At 49.3% G+C, this 7,764-nt stretch overlaps 1 long non-coding RNA gene across 1 annotated transcript; it reads left to right on the top strand.

Moving 5' to 3' along the window:
* The first annotated feature begins 6,547 nt into the window (after positions 1–6,547).
* On the top strand, positions 6,548–7,142 carry LOC309862609. Its single transcript, XR_014310607.1, has 2 exons — positions 6,548–6,617; positions 6,807–7,142. It is a non-coding gene; the product is annotated as an uncharacterized lncRNA (long non-coding RNA).
* The last annotated feature ends 622 nt before the right edge of the window (positions 7,143–7,764 follow it).

The raw sequence follows: 7,764 nt of genomic DNA, 5'->3' as shown, positions 1-7,764 counted from the left end.
GTTTACAGTTGAACTTAGGGAAACCTTGACCCCTGTCTGGTGTTGAGGTATCCTCTCCAAGAAGAGGAAATGTGTTCCTATTCATTAACTTATCTTTTCTGTTCCATCAGAACATGGTAAACTTCCCTTGGCATAGGTCTTGCCCATTTCTTATTGACTTTATCCCTCGGTGTTTAACCCTGTCGTCATCATTACTGTAAAGGAGATCTTTCTCCCATTAAATCTCCCAACTGCCTGTTTGCAACCAGGAAGGCTGCTTGTTTCTATATAATAATATGGTCGTGTCCTGCTTTCTTAGTGAATTCCTTTGAGATTTCTCAGGTGGAGTGTTCTGGGTTTTGCAGGAACACGGTTGGGTCATGCACAAATACTGATAGTAGCCCTCCGCTCTCTCCGATTGTGCACCTGTTTCCTCTCCCCTGTCGCATTACATCGCCCAGGACTCTCGGTAGAGTGTTACGTAGTAAAGACCGCCTCATTTTGTTCCTGACTTTAAAACCTGATACTACCAGGGGACGCCTGGGTGGCTCAGTGGGTTAAGCCTCTGCCTTCGGCTCAGGTCATGATCTCAGGGTCCTGGGATCAAGCCCTGCAACAGGCTCTCTGCTCAGCGGGGAGCCCGCTTCCTCCTCTCTCTCTGCCTGCCTCTCTGCCTACTTGTGATCTCTGTCTGTCAAATAAATAAATATTTTTTAAACAAACAAACAAACAAAAACCCCTAATACTACCATATGAGAAAGATAGGCCTTACTATGTTCAGGACGCACCCATGTCTCTTGATCAGTTTTGTGTCAATGTTGCCATGAAGGTAATTTTTAGATGAGGTTAACATTTACATCAGTGGACACTGAGTAAAGCACATTACCCTTAAGACTGCAGGTGGGCCTCGTCCAATCAGTTGAAGGTCTTCTGAGGAAAAAGACTAAATTCTGCCTTTGGACAGCCTTCAGACTCAAGCCGCCACATTAACTCTTCCTTGAGCCTCCAGCCTGCCTGGATGCCCTGAAAATTTTGGATTTTCCAGGCTTATATGAGCCAATCCCTTAAAATAAACCTGTGTGGACCACCTGGTGGCTCAGCTGGTTGAGCGTCAGACTCTGATCTCAGGGTCATGAGATCGAGCCCCACATCGAGCTCTGTGCTGGGCATGGAGCCTGCATGAGCTTTTCTCTCTCTCCCTCTGCGTCTTCCTTTGCCCGTGCGCACGTGCTTGCCCTCTCTGTCTCTCTCTTGAAATGAAATGAAATAAAATGAAATGAAATGAAATACCCATGTATCTATACCTCCTCTGGGCTCTATGTCTCTGGAGAGCCCCAGCTGATATACCATCTATTTCTATTTTATTGAGAATCTTATAATAAATTTTACAGTCTTGTCAGGTACTTTTAAAAGATTTTATTTATTTGTGAAAGAGAGAGCGTGGAAGCAGTAGGAGTGGGAGACAGAGGGGGAAGCAGGCTCCCCGCTGAGCAGAGAGCCCGATGTGGGGCTCGATCCCAGAACCCTGAGATTGTGAACTGAGCTGAAGGCGGACGCTTCACCGACTGAGCCCCCCAGGCACCCCGGGTACTTCCTTATCAACAGTAGAGGATATCACGATTTCTCTCCTTATGTTTACGAACATTGTGGATTCTGCTTCCAGCTTTCCTAACAGTGAACCGCTTGCACTTCTGGAACAGTCTTTGTTCGGTTGTGATGTATGTTTCTTCTAGAGCTTTTCGATTCTGATTTGCTCCTGTTTTCCCTACCATTTCCCTAACCATACTGACAACTGTGTTTTGTCTGTACTTTTCTGTTTCTGCGGTCTGTCGGGTATGATCAAGACTGTGCTCACTGCATACAAGTAATTTGGATGTTTACCCTTTTCCCCGCGCTCGGGAAGAGCGTGTGCATGGCAGTGGAACTACCCTCTCTCTAAGAGTTTGGTAGAATTTCTGATGTTCTTTTGCAAACTAGCACCTTGGCACATTCCTCTGTACATTTTGTGGAAACAGTCTGTTTAGATTTTCTCTTTTTGATAAATTATATCTTCTTGTAAAACTAGGCATTTTAACCCAGGGTTCCAACTTATACTTAAACGTTAAACGTAACCATCTTGGGATTCCATTCCCCATTTTTCCTGCTTTGTGACTCGTATTTCCCTCATTCCTCATTTTGTATTTCTGCGCTCTTCTTTCTTATATCAGGTTAGCACAAGACTTAACCTTGTTATTGTTTTGTTGATGTTGTTTAAAGATTTTATTTATTTATTTGATAGAGATCACAAGCAGGCAGAGAGGCAGGCGGAGAGAGAGGAAGGGAAGCAGGCTCCCCGCTGAGCAGAGAGCCCGATGCGGGGCTCAATCCCAGGACCCTGAGATCATGACTTGAGCCGAAGGCAGCGGCTTAACCCACTGAGCCACCCAGGCGCCCCAACTTTGTTAATGTTTTAAGGGTTTATTTTTTTTTTAAGGTTTTTTGGTCCCTTCTACGGTTTACTGCCCTTGCTCATTTCTGTTTTATGAATCTCTTTTCTTTGCTTTAGTTTCTTCTTCTTCTCTTTGTTTAAAGATTTTATTTGAGAGAGAGGATGCCCATGAGTGGGAGGAGGAGCGGAAGGGGAGGGAGAGGAAGAGGAAAAGACTCCCAAGAAGTCTCTGCTGAGCACAGAGGCTGACTCGGGGCTTCTCTCGTGACCCTGAGATCATGACCTGAGCTGAAAACAAGCGTCCGACGTTGAACTGACTGAACCACCCAGGTGCCCTGGCTTTAGTTTCTTCTTGATAGATGATTAATTTTTTTTTAAAGTAGTTTCCATGGCCCACATGGGGCTTGAAACCCACCCCCAGGATCCAGAGCTGTGGGCTCTACGGGCTGAGCCAGCCCAGAGCACCTAATTCATTTGCTCTTGTTCTGTTTCACTGATAGAAGCTTTGCCTCTGGGAGCCTTTCTCTGGGCGACGGGTTACTCTGTTTCAGAATTTACTAAAAACAATAATTAGCTCAGTTTGTTTTCTCTTTCACTAGAGAGAGAGATTTTAAAACGATTTTTTGGGAGTTTTCCACTGGAACTGGCTTTTAGTTCTCGAAAGCCCGCTTTGGTTGCCCCGGGACCAGGAAGTTTCACCTGCAGCCCGTCCAGCCCGTGGGACTTACGAAGAGGTTTGTGGCCACTTTGCCTGTTCCAGTGGTGCGTGAAATCAAGATGCCTTCTGTCCTTCGTGCCTGCGAATTTGAACCATGTTCATGAACCCTGCTTTATTATGTTTATGTACGTTTGCACATCTTTCCTTTTTTACCCTAATCTTTCCTGTTATGGGCTGAATTCTGTCTCCCCAGATCTCTGTGTTGGAGTCCTAACCCCAGCACCTCAGAATGTTAGCACGTTTGTGGACGAGGTCTTTACTCAGGAGATTAAGACAAAATGAGGGCCGCCTGGGTGGTTCAGTGGGTTAAAGCCTCTGCCTTTGGCTCAGGTCATGATCTCAGGGTCCTGGGATCGAGCCCCGCAGCGGGCTCTCTGCTCAGCAGGATGCCTGCTTCTCCCTGCCACTCCACACCCCTCCCCTGCTCTCTGTCTGCCTTTCTGCCTCCGTGTGATCTGTCTGTCAAATAAATAAATAAAATCTTTAAAAAAAAAAAAAAGAAAGAAAGAAAAAGACAAAATGAGGCCAGGAGGCTGGGCCCTGACCCCCTCTGACTGGTGTCTATAAAAAGAGGCGGAGGCAGCAGGAATCGCGTGCAGGGAGAGATGCCCTGGGAAGATGCGGCAGCAGGGCGGGGCGGGGCCTGCAGGCTCCCAGGAAGGGGCTTCGGGGGAACCAGCCCGTCCATGGGTCCGTCGTGGACCCCCATCCTCTAAGACCGTGCGTGAGTAAGTAAACATCTGTTTACTTACTTTACTTATCGTCCCTTCTAGCCCCCGCCCGCAGCCCGCCCGTGAAGTGTCGCTGTGGCCAGCAGACCAGGACAGAAGGTCCTCCGTGTTTCTGCAGAGCTCGTCGGCGCCGGCCCTAGACAGCGCGGTTCTCGGCCTTTGTCCACGCGTTCGTTAGGAATCGCCCCTAACAAACAAGGAAAAGCGTGCCGCTTCCTACCTTGTAAAGCCTTTTGGCTTACACGGGTGGTGAGTACTGGACTGGTACTAAGCCCCCAGGTCTCGTCTCATGGTCATGGTGGCCCGCTGGGTGGGCCCATCCCTTTGTTTCCAACCTTCCCAGGTCCCCCAGAGTGACGCTTTCCTGTGATGCATTCAAGAAACCTTCTTACAAGTCGAGGACGAACCCATTGCGTTCCTTCCCAGCACAGGATGACCGCGTTTCTGCCCCGTGTGTCCAACGCGTGCGTGCTCCTGGTTGTTCACGGCGAGATCTGTTTGCTTTCTTTTGCTTTTTGTGTAGCTCTTTTTTTTTTTTTTTTTTTAAGATTTATTTGATTTGTGAGAGAAAGTGGGAGGGGCAGAGGGAGGGGGAGACTCTGAGACAGACTCCCAGCTGAAGGCGGGGCTCGATCCCACGACCCTCTGACCACCACCTGGGCGGAAGCCAGGAGCCGGAGGGTTCGCGGTGGAGCCGCCCAGGTGCCCCGTGTGTGGCTCTTGCATCCAGGGAGGCTCGTTACCTCCCTAATGGCAGCTCAGGCCATGCCGAGAGGGAGTCCCCTGGTCTTCAATCTGCTGTGGCCTCTGTTGGCTCCCCGAGATGAGCGCTTCCTCCCCACCCGCCCTCTCCGTCCCCGACTGTGCTGTCTCCGTGCCAGGATGAAAGGACAGGCCCCTCTAGCTAGGTCCGCAGCTCTGTTTGATTCCCTCTGGGGCTCGCCATCGCAGATGAGAACCCGCGGCGACCTCGACCTCGACCTCGCGTGTTCCTTCCTGCTTCCCTGCGCGGTTCTCCTTAGTCGTCCTGTTCCTGCTCGGGAGAGGGAGACGCCACAGTCCCTTCCAGGTCCCCGGCGCCCACACTCTTGCCAGCTTCCCCCGCCACACACACTTACCTCCGGACTGGGAAAAGTTTCCTTCTAGTAGTTTCCTCACAAAGAATATTGTCCCTTGTAGAAACAGTATCTCCCGAGTCCTCGCTTGTTAAAAACTCTTTGTGGCCTTTATACTTAAAGTCTGGCTTGTGTAAAGAGAGGTTTCATTTCGCTTCCTCCCTCCCTCTCTGGTTTTCTGTCTTTCCTGTCTTTTGGAATGGCATCCCTGCCTTCTGGCTTTGAGCATGGCCTTGGGGGAAACTGACAGCAGCTTTCTGTCCCCCTCCTATTTCGTGTGCCTTGACGTGTAGTCTCTAGGTGCCCTGAAGACTCTTTTTTATTTTTATTTTTTAAGATTTTATTAATTTGAGAGAGACAGTGTGTGAGAGAGAATGAGCAGCGGGGGTGGGGGTGGGTGGGTGTGGAGGGCAGAGGGAGAAGCTGGTTCCCCGCGGAGCAGGGAGTCCAATGAGGGGCTCAATCCCAGGACCCCAGGATCATGACCTCAGCCAAAGTCTGAGCCACCCGGGCACCCCTGCCCTAAAGACTCTTAACTGGGACGTGTCTCATGCTGACCATTTGGGGTCAAGGAAAGTTCAATCTTTCTTCAGATCCACTGCTCTGGCCCCCACGGTTAGGTGAACTTCGTTATGCATAGGTTAGCCCCAACCTGCTTATCTTCTACCGTCATCATTTTATAATACTTTAACAATATTGCTTTTTTCCGTCAATGTTTCACTGGCCTCATTTCCCTCGGCCTCGCTGCTTCCTGTATTTTCATGAGCTTCTCTTTTCCCCTGCCACATCTTCTGATTTTGTCTTTTTCTTGTGTCTTTCCTGAGTTCGGTCATTTTGGATTTCCTGTCCTGTTACTCTGCTACCTTCCTCACATGTCGGCCTTTCTTCAGTTGGGGCCTCTTTTGCCCGAGGAATGGCTTCAGTGACTTGTCTTCTTCTCCCCCTTCTCATTTGTGCTGAAATGCACACTCTCCTTGGTCCTCTGCTCTCTGAAGGCTGTCTTCCGGCAAGCGCTCTTCCCGGGACGGTGTGTGGCCATGCTGTTCCCCGTGTCATTTCTCGTAACATCTGCTCCTCGGTTTGGAAGCAGATTTCTTTCGCAGATCACTCGCTCTGCCTGCCGGGGGTTCCCCTGGGGCAGGGCAGGCAGGTTTCTCATAACCTTCTGGTAAGCCCTCTCCTCTGCTGCCGGAGAGGCATACTGGTCTCTGGAAACACAGGACACACGAGTGTTCGCTCTTCTGATTCTCTGAGGAGAGCCCCTGCCCTTTGTGGGGAAGAAGGAATAAGACTCTTGGACCTTAGGGCCCGTCCCTCATCTGTGGACACGGATGCCTCCTGGTGCCTTCTTAGACTGGCTGTTGCCCGAACCAGGGACGGCGAGCTGTCCCTCTGTCCCTGCATTTCTGCCCCAGGACCTCTGCCCTCGCGCTCAGCTGCCTTTGGCAACCCCTCTGCATTCTTTGAGGTCTGTGGCTTATCTCTCCCTCCTAGTTTCCGTAAAAATGTGGGACTCTGAGCTTTTGTGGTTCATCGTGTTTCTTTTATTTTTCTCACTTCGCCTCTGTGATTTTCCAGGACAAGAAGGGGGAGGTGGCGGGCTTACACGCCCCGCCCCTGCAGGAGTCCGGCCCTCAGCTTTTGTTGTATGTATTTTTATACCATTTCAAGGTTTTTTGATGTGTGTGTGTGTGTGTGTGTGTGTGTGTGTATCTTTCTTTGTTGTTTATGTTTTTTGGCTACAGAAATATTTTAGTTTACTTAAGTATTTTTAAACTCTTTTTTTGAAACTTGGATGAAGATTTATTACAAACATATTCATTGTGTTTTTCAAGGTGGAAAATAGCAGACAGGATCAAAGCGCCCAGCAGCAGAGGAAAAGGCTCGTTGCCGTACACCCCTGGGACTGAGTGCAAGGCAACTCTTAAAAATGTATTTTAGCGGCACCTGCGGGGCTCAGTCAGTTAAGCGTCCAACTGCTTAAGGGTCCGACTAGTTAGGTGTCCGACTCTTGATTTCGGCCCAGGTCATGGTCTCAGGGTGGTGAGACGGAGCCCTGAGTCCGGCTCCACACTGGGGGGTGGCGTCTGCTTGAGATTCTCTGTCACCTTCTGCCCCTGCCCCCACTCACCTGCACTCTTGCTAAAAATAAATATATATTTTTAAGATAATTTCAAGGTCAGGAATGATTATAGTAAGAAAAAAAGGAGGGGCGCCTGGGTGGCTCAGTGGGTTAAAGGCTCTGCCTTCGGCTCAGGTCATGATCTCAGGGTCCTGGGATTGAGCCCCACATCGGGCTCTCTGCTCGGCAGGGAGCCTGCTTCCTCCTCTCTCTCTGCCTGCCTCTCTGCCTACTTGTGATCTCTGTCAAATAAATAAGCAAAAAATCTTAAAAAAAGAAAAAAAGGATATAAGTCATCTGTGTAGTGACATCACAATTTTAAATGTACACACACACACACACACACACACACACACAAATGCTGGAAAGAAATGCCCTCCAAAGTTGAAGAAGTTATCTGTAAAAGAATCACAGGTGATTTAAACTATTCTTTAGCAAATTGCGTATTTCCTAAATATATTTTTATAATCAGAAGATACCATCACAACCTAAATTTGGAGCCTTGCCCATTATTTTCTTGCTGCCCCTCTCCCTCGATCGCGTTCCTACTTCCTTCTCTTTCTTGGTCCAATACAACCCCCCGCCCCGTCCACAGCCTGGGTGGGAAACTGAGTCATGCTCCCTCTTTCCACTCCCTCCTTCCCCACCCTCAACGGGTCATTAATCGTTCT

This window comes from Mustela nivalis (genome assembly GCF_964662115.1).
Source record: "Mustela nivalis genome assembly, chromosome: 1".
In the NCBI taxonomy this organism is placed as follows: Eukaryota; Metazoa; Chordata; class Mammalia; order Carnivora; family Mustelidae; genus Mustela; species Mustela nivalis.
Note: the sequence above shows the minus strand (reverse complement) of the source record. Positions and strands in the feature narration are given on the sequence as shown.